Here is a 13,443-nt window from a genome sequence, read left to right as displayed (position 1 = left end):
CTTTAGGATATGTCCCAGTCCAGGCCTTCTAGCTGGCCTTGAGTGACGCAATCATGCTTTAAGTGATGTACGTAATTTGAAAGCGAAGACCGCAAGATCTTGCTGGTGGCTGTCATCACCATTGAGAAAGAGATCCTTATGGATTTAAAAACCTGAGATGTTCTGCATGATCGTGCGATTGATTAATTAAACAGGAAAGGAGGGCTGATTTTCACTTCAAGCAAATGGGTAAGTGCTTTTTGCATTGTTATAGCAACATCAGGAGTTTTCTAAGAGTAAATTAGGCTGCTTCAAGTTTTGAAAAGTAATTGTGTACCCTGACGAAACCAAATTTATTGCAAGGAACATTTTAATCGCAAATATAATTAGAGTGCTTTTTCTTCGTATTAGACCACATTGCTTTTAGCTTTCGTGCATGGACGTGTTTTTAAAATGTCAATTGGTATTATTAGTTGACTGCCACGTAATGTATGATACGGTGTCTTATTCATTGTGAAATTGTGTTTTCTTGATGGCATGAATCGCACTGAAGGCCTAGACTTAAAATGCACAGGCCGCCACTGCTTTTATGTTGCCCTTATGTGGATTTTGGATCTTCAAAATTTTGGCACCAATTCACTTATATTATATGAACCTACAGAGCTGAGAAATTCTTCTAAAAATCTTTGTTTATGTTCAGCATAAGAAAGAAAGTCATACACATCTGGGATGGGATGGCATGAGGGTGAGTAAATGATGAGAGAATTTTCATTTTGGGGTGAACACTTTCTTTAATGATTTGATTTAATAGTGAATTAAGCCTTGAATTTTCTTTTGAAACCACATCTACTGTCACATCCCCAATAAAAGGGAAGGCTTCAAACCTCAAAAATCTACTGTACATATATTACACAAGAGTGACCAGACACAATGATGTATCCTTTTATAAACCAATTCAACCATCACACTAGATGTTGAAATAACTAATCCAACTTTTCAGTATTTCCACACAGCATGTCATCAAATTAAGCGAGTTCACTGTCAAACACTCATGCTTTTCAGTTCAAGGTCTGTAAAATCCCAATGATATGTCACATGGCAACACACACCTCTGGAGAGAGACACCTCTACGAGGGCTTAGAAACATAATCATACTGACACTTCTCTGGACTTAATCAACAAGCGATTAATCACTCCATTGTTTTCATAATTGTTTGTGTGTCAGTGGCTCCACTATCATTGTAGTAGAAAAGTAGTTTAATAGTTTAATTAGTTTGATGATGTAACTATACATCTAACCTATGTTTTCAAACAAACACATCTGTTAATAATAGTTTGATGGATTAGACGAGGCATCTCAAGAAACTGGTCACAGTTATGTAAGATTTTTCCACACATGCTATGTTGTGAAAGGGATTGTTCTTCCCAAAATGAAAATTTAGTAATTTACTAACCCTCTTGTTGTTCCAAAGCTGTATGACTTTCTTTTTTGCATTTAAAACAAAAGTAGATGTTAGACGGAATGAACTGGCTTCAGTCACCTATCATTTACCCTCTATGGAAAAAAAGATGCAATGAAAGTGAATGGAGAATTAGACTAACATTCTGCCTAACATCTCCTTTTGTGCTCCACAGAAAAAAATAAAGTAATATGGGTTTTGGAAGAACAAGATGGAGAGTAAAGGATGACTGAATCTTCATTTTGGGTGTATGTTCCCTTTAAACAGCTCAATAATACTAATGTACTTCCTAAAATTTGAGTTTGAGTGTGTAAGTAGTAGTGAAGTTTATTCTAACAATGATACAGCCTCATTAACAGACTCTTGAGAAACTGTAAACCCTAAATCCCCTCCAAATCCAATTATGCCTCATTAGGGTGAGGGGGGAAACCCAGCTGTCCACAGAGCTGTATACTCTCTTTACGCAAGAAGGTGGGGCATGAGTTCGCAAAGTGAAACAACAGAATAGATAAAAGAGATGCTATTGTTGCAACCCTTCATATGCTAAAACACCATGTAACCACAGACAGGTGGATCACGTGAGATGGCATGCCGTTCATATGGTTGGGGATTTTCCAGAGGGCACCAGTGAATGCCAATGTTAACATTTATTCATTAACTGCCTGTCAATAATTCTTGCAGTATAGTTACTAAGCAATGTGATTGTAATGGGGCTCTCATCTGTTGGCTCAGAAAGAGAGGCATTATCGCTGTAGATGGGAAAATCTTAAACTTATAATTAGGAAATGGTGCCTTACATAACTGTTCTCTTAAATGATGAATAAATTCTGTTTTAAGCATCCCTATTTTACATTGATGTTGATAAGACAAAGATGGATTAATACTTTGTCCTACACTTGTACTTCTCTTTAAACACTGTGGCTCTGTGGTACTTTAAAAGCATTGCTCTGTTTGTTGGAGTGGTTCAACATGGCTCAATCTAACATGATCACACGAGAAGTCGTAATGTTGTTTCAGAGAGTTCCGGTACCCTAGGATCGGCGACAGTATGCCAACTCACCGACAAAGCCTTCTCCTATCAGATATTTTAACATCGGTTCTAGCATGTTTACCTTTCCCTGTGGTGTCAGCAGCGTGGGAGACCCAGGTTCAGATCTCGCATTGAAACCAGGAAGTAATTGCGTTCGCATAATCAGTAATGAACGCGATAAGGATGTTGCGTTTTCCCCTCTAACATTACATTTTTACTCCACTGATGGTTATGTTTTGGTTTGGTTTGGGGTTTGGGTTAGGAGGTACAGTTTATAAAATGTGCATTCCTCTTTACTGTATTACAGTCTGTACAGCTGAAAACTCGCTACACAACACACCCAACAACACTTACCGCTTTGGCCACTTGGGGCAGTGTTCTGCATTTCAGTAAACGCAGACCGATTTTAGCTAAAGAAAGGCAAACTACTGTTTCTGAATTCACTGTAAGAACAGTCTGCTCAAACAATGACGTGAGTTTGTGTGGGTTTTTTCAGTAAAAATAACGAAAAGTCCCATTGGCAAATTGTTTTCCAGCATAAATCTAACAAAACTTAGTGAGGTTTAAGCTTCAAACAAGAAAAACTTTTTGCCACAAGGGTATGAAAAATAAACATAATTCAAGATGTATTCTCTGAAAACAAGTCTTATTATTTTTCACAATTTGGCTTCTCAAGTAAATTTATTTTGTTACTGGAAAACATACTGATTTAAAAAAAAATTTGCAGTGTAGTTATTATGAGCAATGACAAATGGTGAATAGGGCAAAAGGGGCGGTAGTAGTGTGTTGAAAGCATGATTTTTCCCCCAAACCACTTAAGCGCAAACCATGCCCCTCAGTCATGACTAAACCCTCATGAACGTTTTCATTGGTCATCTCAATCACGCAGTCACCTGTGAAGAATAGTTCAGACATCAGAAAGATTGTGAATGGATCGGTCATTTTCAATAACATTTTATTGTCATCAATGAAAACATTCCTGAGGGTTTAGTCATGAATGCGGGGCCTGGTTTGCGCTTTAGTGGTTGGGGGAAAAAATCACGCGTGTTGAAACAGCCTGATCTCACAGTGAGATCGGAAAGACTAGGTCGAATTTCTTTAGCAAAAATCGGTATATGCTGACCAAAATTTAAAACACTGCCCCAAGTGGCCAAAGCGGTAAGTGTTGTAGGGCATATGAGCATGTGTGAGCTCCAGGAGAGGTCGCCAAAAGCTAGTTGTGAAGCGAGTTCTTTTCCAGCTGTACAGGATTTAACACAGTGAAGAGGAATGCATATTTTATGGACTCCACCCCCCAACACAAACCTAAATTGAACCATTAGTGGAGTGAAAATGAAATGTTAGGAGGAAAAGTGCAACCTCTGAAACTCACTCGTCACTGATTGTGATTACTGTCTGGTTTTAACGTGAATACGAACCCCACTCTCTCACGCTACCGGTCGAGCCACGTGGGAAGGTAAACATGCTGAAACCGATGCAAAAATGTCTGATGTGAAAAGCCGTATGTCAGTGAGTCAGCATCCTGACACTGATCCTAGGGTACTAGATCTTTCAGAAACAGCATGCCGACTTCCTGTGTGATCATGTTGGTTGAAAACTTGCAAACAATACCTTTTTTTTCTACAATTCTGATTTGTGCCACTTGTTATTCACTTTATGTAGAGAATTGAACAGACTGCTAGTATGTGTGCAAACATTAGCTGGCCTTGTCATGTAAATCAAGTGTAGGGTGAAACCCGCTGCTCTCTGACATAAAATCAGTACCGTAACACAGCAGAGGTGAGGCATGGCTAAATTTCCGGGTTTAATTTGGAGAATCTGATACATCGGGTGAGGAGTTCGTCTCGATAATGGCCATATCATCGGGAGCGGCGGAACTGCAACTCTGTACATATCTTATAGGTCATTCCTACAATTATGTGACATTCTGGCTTTGAAACTTTTGAAAAAATAAAACATACTATTATAAGTATCTTCATGTTTCATCATTACAGGGACATGTTAAAGATTGTATTATTCATGCTGGTCAAGCTAAATGACAAAAAAATTTCAGATGTCCATCCAGTTAAATGGGCAGCGTCAGGGTGGAAAATAACAGGGTGGAAGTTCAGTGGATAAATTAGCCACTACATGGTCTGTGATTGATATCTAGCAAACATATTTGTAAACTAATATTGATGATTTTATTTTTGTTAGCATAAATACTGTATATTGAAAATTTAAAATTACATACATTTCCCATTTATTTTCCCATAAGAGGGTGGACATGTTATGCTTGACCACATATGACTAACACCACAGAATAAAGGAAAACATAAATAAAAAAAGAGAGTAATACATTTCAAATAATAGTAATTCTGAATGGCTGATGTCACCTCCAGTGTGTGTGATGTCATTTCATAACATATACCGTATCTTCAATGAAAAGTCATTTACCACAGATGAATACATTTTAGTGAGAGAATTTTATACTTAACTCTTAATTGAATGGGGAAAAAATAGATATCCAAAGATTTAGCACTTATTTTTGTCATTGATGTTTGATGTGCAGTTTTTGGGGACATGAGGAAATTACATTTCAATAGTTGTAAAGGATTTCAATTATTTAAAATGTAACTTTTAAGCCCACAGAGGTGTGTAACATTATAAACAGTCTTTATTATTTTTAACAAGCCTATCAAAATTGTAATTGGGTGAAATTCAACAATATAAATACCACACACACTTGTAATGGGGACTTAAATGTCACAGAATTGTAGGAATGACCCACAGGCTATACAGGAGCTCCTGCACTTTTACATTGAAAAACAGCATGGACGGAACACAAAACGGTGTTCAGTGTGAACGTCCCCTACTAAACTTAAAATGAAAAATGCTTTAATACAATGACCAAAAAGAAGAGAGAAAGGGCTTAACATGAAAACACAGTGTATTTCTCCTTGGATTAGTGTCGTTGTTTTAGCAGTAAATAGTGTTTATCAAAAGGGAAATGTAAGAAAATCAAGTTAAGCCTTTTAACTAAACCTGTACTACTGTATAAAAAGTGCTGCAGTTTTTCTCACCTCTCTCTCTCTCTTCCAGAACGAGCTCTGACATTTGCAATAAAATGTAATGCCTTGTCATGAATAGGTGCGTTTAATGGCGTTTTACAATCCCAATGGTGGGAAACAATTAACATGCACTCGAATGCTTTATATTTTTGACAAAATGATCCTGCTTCTGACAGAAAACATGACAAAAGACGTGCGCTGATTGCCACTGATCTTTCCCCCAGCCGTTTCTGTTAAGTGTAGCATCCATAAAGCAAGAGCCGATATCTCACACAACTCACGAGAAAGGTGTGTGTGTTTCAGGTCCATTTCTCTCGATTTGTGAAAGATTCTCAGCAGTTTAGGTGTGAGGCACTAAAATATGGGACAAACGGCATCGCTTATGGATTTCATCCGGAAAGCTATTTTTTATCTCAATTATGGGACGATACCTTATTTTACGGGAAGTTTGGCAACTTATATTTTTCGTATTAATTTTACCTGATGCTGCTTCTGCATGAGAATGACTCTCTCTCCATTCGCTGTCATGAATTCTCTCAGTCGATGACGGTGGTGACAGTGGTTGTAAGGGGGGGGAATGGTAGAATTCAAGTGATAGTGCACCAGTTACAACAAATAATCTCCAGTTTCACAAAACAGCATCAAATACAGTTAAAGGGAAACTAACACAACAGTAGACTATGGACTTCTGAAGCAACAAAACAAGTGGGTATACCGAAGGTATATGCAAATATTGATCCTTAGAAGTCATTATACGCAAACAGCCCTGGGAAAAAAGCATACGGCGCATAAATGCGTATGGCCCGACTACACCACTGATTGTCAGCCATGTCAATGGGGCTTGAAACTGTAAGTTTGCTGGTTCAAGCCCTGCAAAGAGTGAGCCATCAATGTGACCTTGAGCAATGCACTTAACCACAGTTTGCTCCAGAGGGATTGTCCCTGTAATAAGTGGACTGTAAGTTGCTTTGGATAAAGCTGTCTTGTAAGTCACTTTGTTCTTACTAAACATTCAATACAATATCCTTAAACTATCTCTCACACAAAAAGACTTTCAACCCAACCTTAACAATATAAACAGATGCACCAGTCCAGAATAGTTTCTCAAACTGCCTTTTATTCATAGCTTGACATAAATCTTGCCAGCTTAATTTAGAAAATACATAGCAGTAAGCACAGATGAACGGTATGTTCCTCACACAAACTGGAGCTAATGATAGCACAGGGCCATGTTAAGATGTGGCACATTCAGTGAATCTCTCCCGCAGTCAAAGGAATGGTGGGAACACAACACCTCCACTAAAAGAATTGAAATCAGCGCCAGTCCCCCATTCCAAAGCGTTTCCATGGCAGCATGACTTGTTGAGGAGAAGTGGGTGCTCTTAGAGAGTCGGTTGCCTCAAGGTCTTTCCTGATTGAAGTGAGATTCTTCAAAAACAATTGTTCTAGTTTTTCTAGCCAGCTGACGTATTAAAGCAATGTGCTGCAAGGATCTTTTTTATATTATAAAAAGCAAAGACGCATGTTTGCATGTAATACTTGCTTTCCGGACTGATTTAACAACAACAAAAACAGCCTCTTAACTCAAAATCCATGACCAATCTCATGCAATTCATTGCCTGATCCCCCTCACCAAGTGTCTTTTCTACAAGCAAAGAAAGCAACAATCACTCAAGATATTATCTGTGCCTCATTCCACTCCTTATTTCCTTAAAGGGGTAATGACATGCCTTTTATTATTATTTTATTATGTTCCGTGAGGTTCACTTATAATATAAAGTTTGTTTGGTTTTTTTTTGCACAAAAAAACAGTCATGAATTTGTAAAACATGATCTTTTTCCACCCTCATTCTGTCCCTCTGTCAGAAACACTCAGTTTTGGTGCTGCTTCTCCTTTAAGACTTGACAGTAAACGGCCGCTGTTATGATTGGCTCTCTGCTCTTGACTGACCAGCTCTCTTCTTGCCATCTCACTGCTCACCACTACTGGGCGGGGCTACGGAAGTGATAAGGTAAAGTAGGCGTTGATGTGTTGTTGTGGAGGCGGTCAGATGCAAATGTCTACCACAGTGTGACATCACAATGTGGAGGAAGTAGAGAACGAGTCTTTTTGGCAGCTTGGTTTCAAAAACTGCTCTTTTTGTAGTGAGGAGGAAGTTTTGATTTCGGAAACTTACAGTATTTTTTATGGTATAATGGCCTCTTATATGTCATAAGATCAAGGAAGATTGTATTCCTCATGTCATGACCCATTTAAGATGCGATTAAATGGAACATATAGTGGAATGATTTTGACAATGGGACAGTCCTAGAAATTTATTTCAGGGCAGTGTACATATAACTCAACTAAGCAGCGGATTGAGACACACACAGAAAGTTTGCTAAGTCTGGAAAAAAGGGGTAGATTATTCTTTCTGCTGCTGAACAGGTCAGCCATAAAACAAAATGTCACCAGTGGTCCAATATTACAGGAACAGTCCTATAGCTCACTGACCACAGGACAGATCTCACTCACCTGTCATCCATTAAAATAAATGTATGACAATATTTTTTTTTTTTAAATAGATATACAGGGAGGTTGTAGTACACACAGTTTTTTAATATCATGCTGTAATTACTTCACAGATTTACCCTTACATCAGAGTTGTGGTATATGGCATAGTCCTAGGATACTAGGGTGGACTTTATGCAAACTACTGGACTGGTAAGAAGAAGGTCATAGAGAATGGAGCGTTCTCAACCGAGCATTGGGGTGCATTGAATCCAAAAGCCTTGAGATATAGCGTGTTCCTTGTAAAATGCCCACACACATACACGCACAATGACCTGAGTTAACTTTTCTTTATTAAATTAGAGCCATGATGAAGTGTGAATGCAAATATATTTTTTGTGCATATGGTACATTATAATTGCTATGAGTCATCTTAGTTCACCTACCTTTTTCAACAAAGGAAGTGTAATGCTCTTCTCCTTTATGAGTCTCTGTAGTTTCTTCCTTACAGCTTTTCTATTTAAAGAAAAAAAAAACAATGCTTCAAAAATAAATCTGTATGCAATGCAATGTGTATAAAATCATCCTGCTCTTTGATTCTACATTACATTAGAATTGTGTGCATTTCATTGTAATATAATAATCATTGTTATAACTTACAGGTAATGTTGTTTTAAACTATGATAGTGTTTATACACTGGTTGTAAACGGTGCTGGAAGCTCAACTGCAAGCTACTACTGACCCCCGCTGGTTTAAGTTTGACTGAGCTTTCAAACCTATTTATTCAAAATGTTGGACAGGCTATATGAATACATTCATATTTATTCATATAGCCTATCAATCATATTTAAAGCATCTGCATAGCAACATTTGCCTTAACACACGGGTGCAGAAATCATATATAGGTTTACAGTATATACACCAAAAAGGTGGGACAATTTTCAACATACAACTTTAACAACAAACTACAACGAAATAAATAACCGTTAGGAGTTGTCTACATACTTTTTGTCCATGGTCAGACCAATAGCGCTTATATATTTGAGGTCATAAGAACATTCAAACAGTTCTGTCCATCTTCTTCGAATCCAGTCCATATGATGCAGAAGTAAGTGTAGTAAACGTGAGCGCGCAGGGCGTCCCAGTGTTTCGGGCGGCAGGTAGGGGGCGCGCCTCCCACGCACGTGGTCCCGCTTGTTGTAGTGGTGACCGTAACCATGGCGATAACTTTACATTGCACAATACAGAGATTATTGAATGCCAAATATAACCGATTGTTTCTGTATTTAATCAACGTATTATTTGCCTCTTTTTTGTGATTTAAGTCATTGTTACATATAAACATGGTAGAAAACAAATACATATCTAATTGTTTAAAACTTTAGAAAACGATTTGATACCTAAATTAGGCTGCATGTAAGGACTTGAGCAAGAATATTTCAAAAGCACAAACATTTCGCATCACAATTTCTTTTAGACAACATTTTGCGAAGATGGCTTAAAGGTTCAATGGTTAATGGCTTAATGGTTTCCGGGTTCAATACAAGTTAAGCTCAATCGACAGCATGTGTTGCATAATATTTATTACCACAAAAATTTATTTTGACTCGTACCCCCTTTTCTTAAAAAAAGCAAAAATCTGGGTTCCATTGAGGCACTTACATAGGAAGTGAATGGGGGCATTTTTTTAAATTTTTTTTAATGTTAAAATACTCACTTTTTCAAAAGTATAGCCACAAGACATAAACAATATGTGTGTAAACATGATTTTAGTGTGAGAAAATCATTTGCTAACCTTTTCTGTGTAAAGTTAGCCAATTTCACAACTTGGTTACCATGGCGATATAATGTCAACAAACCCTAAAAAAACGGTAAAAATCAAGATTTTTTCACAGCTCAAATAATACACAAGTTTTAACAGAAGAATAAATGTAAGTGCTTTTATAAAATTATAAGCTTCACATTTCTGTGTTTAAACCCTCCAGAAATTGACCACATTCACTTTTATTGTCCTCATTCACTTCAATTGTAAGTGCCTCACTGTAACCTTGATTTTTGCTTTTTAGTTTTTTTAAAGGTGCAATATGTAAAAATGTTCATGTAATATTTGTCTTTTTTTGCCAATGTGTGAACGGCTTGTAACGCAACTTAAAACTTAACTTCCTAGGTTGCCTATTAAAGCCTGTAGACTGATTTTCATGCGAAGGGAGCGGGTCGCTTTTGCCGGGAAAATCCTCATGAGAGCCTTGACTCAGACAGTAATAGCTTCTCTTCCGCTATTGAACAGCGACAACAAACTGCAACACTAGGTAACGTTATCTTAGAGATGGAATCCAGCAAACATCCGGCTCCCAGCACAACACCAACTCCTACACAAACTCAGAGTAAGCCAAAAAAAGCAAAAAACATTTATCTACTGAATCTCATCTGGCTACAGTGCATCTGGAAAGTACTCACAGCGCTTCACTTTTTCCACATAATGCTATGTTACAGCCTTATTCCAAAATGGATTAAATTCATTATTTTCCTCAATTCTACAAACAATACCCCATAATGACAATGTGAAAGAAGTTTGTTTGAAATCTTTGCAAATTTATTAAATTAAAAAAAAAACGGAAAAAAGAAAAAAAAAGAAAAAAACAACATGTACATAGGTATTCACAGCCTTTGTTCAATACTTTGTTGAAGCACCTTTGGCACCAATTACAGCCTCAAGTCTTTTTGAGTTTGATGCAACAAGCTTGGCACACCTATTTTTGGGCAGTTTCTCCCATTCTTCTTTGCAGGACCTCTCAAGCTCCATCAGGTTGGATGGGGAGTGTCGGTGCACAGCCATTTTCAGACCTCTCCAGAGATGTTCAATCGGGTTAAAGTCTGGGCACTGGCTGGGCCACTCAAGGACATTCACAGAGTTGTCCCGGAGCCACTCCTTTGTTATCTTGGCTGTGTGCTTAGGATCGTTGTCCTGTTCGAAGATGAACCTTCAACCCAGTCTGAGGTCCAGAGCACTCCGGAGCAGGTTTTCATCAAGGATGTCTCTGTACATTGCTGCATTCATCTTTCCCTTGATCCTGACTAGTCTCCCAGTTCCTGCCGCAGAAAAACATCCCCACAGCATGATGCTGCCACCACCATGCTTCAATGTAGGGATGGTATTGGCCAGGTGATGAGCGGTGCCTGGTTTCCTCCAGACATGACGCTTGCCATTCAGGCCAAAGAGTTCAATCTTTGTTTCTCATGGTCTGAGAGTCCTTCAGGTGCCTTTTGGCAAACTCCAGGTGGGCTGTCATGTGCCTTTTACTGAGGAGTGGCTTCTGTCTGGCCACTCTACCATACAGGCCTGATTGGTGGAGTGCTGCAGAGATGGTTGTTCTTGTGGAAGGTTCTCCTCTCTCCACAGAGAAATGCTGGAGCTCTGTCAGAGAGAACATTGGGTTCTTGGTCACCTCCCTGACTAAGGCCCTTCTCCCCCGATTGCTCAGTTTGGCCAGGCGGCCAGCTCTAGGAAGAGTCCTGGTGGTTCAAAACTTCTTCCATTTATGGATGATGGAGGCCACTGTGCTCATTGGGACCTTCAATGCTGCTTAAATTTTTCTGTACCCTTCCCCAGATCTGTGCCTTGATACAATCCTGTCTCGGAGGTCTACAGACAATTCCTTGGACATCATGGCTTGGTTTGTGCTCTGACATGCACTGTTAACTGTGGGACCTTATATAGACAGCTGTGTGCCTTTCCAAATCATGTCCAATCAACTGAATTTACCACAGGTGGACTCCAATCAAGTTGTAGAAACATCTCAAGGATGATCAGTGGAAACAGGATGCACCTAAGCTCAATTTTGAGTGTCATGGCAAAGGCTGTGAATACTTATGTACATGTGATTTTTTTCGTTTTTTATTTTTAATAAATTTGCAAAGATTTCAAACACACTTCTTTCACGTTGTCATTATGGGGCATTGTTTGTAGCATTTTGAGGAAAATAATGAATTTAATCCATTTTGGAATAAGGCTGTAACATAACAAAATGTGGAAAAAGTGAAGCGCTGTGAATACTTTCCGGATGCACTGTAAGCGGGAACATGATCGCGGTCGAGCGAAAACTAGAGTGAACATCGGCAGGGAATTTGATTTACGGAGGGACCTTCATTTGGTTTTGGGGATCAAAACCGACCCTGAATTGGCATTCTTCTTATTGGACAGGTAAGCTTACATAACTGCAAAGCATGTGAAATATAGTGCCATAAGGATTGATCTGTGTAATTTTAGCTAAACTACAATAACACATGAAATTAATGCTAGACAATGTTCAAGATAATGCAAAAAGACCCATTCATTAGTGTAACGTAACTTGGTTATACAGAAAATATATATATTCTATTATTATAAAACAATAGCGCATCGATATATCAATATGACAGTTGTGAATTGTCAACATATTTATAATGTACAGTCTATTTTATATACAGCTACTGTCATCATCCACCAAATTTAGCTAACAGCTATTGATAAAGCTGGCTAGCTAGCTAACGCCGACATAGGCTATTGTATAAATGCAGTCAATGTATCATGCAAAGAAAAGTGATTACTTCAATCTAAAGTCTTGCATAGTCAGACCTATATCCACACTTTGTTTTAGCCCTGTTCCAGCACTGGAGAGTCAAATATAATATACAGTCTCAAAGTTTGTAGTAAAACAATCATAACCGTGTAATTTTAATTATGCTACCTCATCTGTCAGCATGATGCTGGTGAATCACGTTCAGCCTATTTGTATGTTACGTCATTGTTTTGGTCGATGCTGGCGTCCCTATGGAGTGTGTGCACGAGCACGAGCATGAGCAACAGGTAGCTGGCTGCAGTTCACTTAACGGCCACAGGTGTCATTAATAACAAGGGGTTCTGAATCTTACATACTGCACCTTTAAGAAAAGGAGGGACGAGTCGAAATTAATTTGTTTGGTAATCGACATTATGCCACTAATGCTGTAGATTGAGTTTAACGTGTATTGAACCCGGAATATTCCTTTAATTGTTTACGCAGCTCGCGCCACATGTGACGATGTACTCTTTATTTTCATCTCTAGGATCTGAAAAGAGACAGTGCCATGTGTGATTTAGGCTTCAAAAGACAAAGAGCTTAACAACTGTCCCTTCTACCTGTAACCGTTCCAGCATGCATATTTTATGGAGGTCTTGTCTATGTAACAGTGAACAAATCCTGTATTCACACCTCATGCTCATGTTCAATGAGCCTAAATGATATAGTGACACAAAATACTAAACGATTAATATTTAAGCATTGCAGCACGAAGGGGGTTAATATTAGAGAGTGGGAAATTTAGCGCCACTATAATTATTAGGTAAATAAACAAGATTTTTATAATGTCGGTTTTTATTGGATTAATAATTTCATATACAAATGTATATAGTT

The sequence above is a fragment of the Myxocyprinus asiaticus genome, chromosome 48, assembly GCF_019703515.2.
Source record: "Myxocyprinus asiaticus isolate MX2 ecotype Aquarium Trade chromosome 48, UBuf_Myxa_2, whole genome shotgun sequence".
Taxonomy (NCBI): domain Eukaryota; kingdom Metazoa; phylum Chordata; class Actinopteri; order Cypriniformes; family Catostomidae; genus Myxocyprinus; species Myxocyprinus asiaticus.
The sequence above is the reverse complement of the archived record's forward strand: the minus strand, read 5'-3'. Positions refer to the sequence as shown.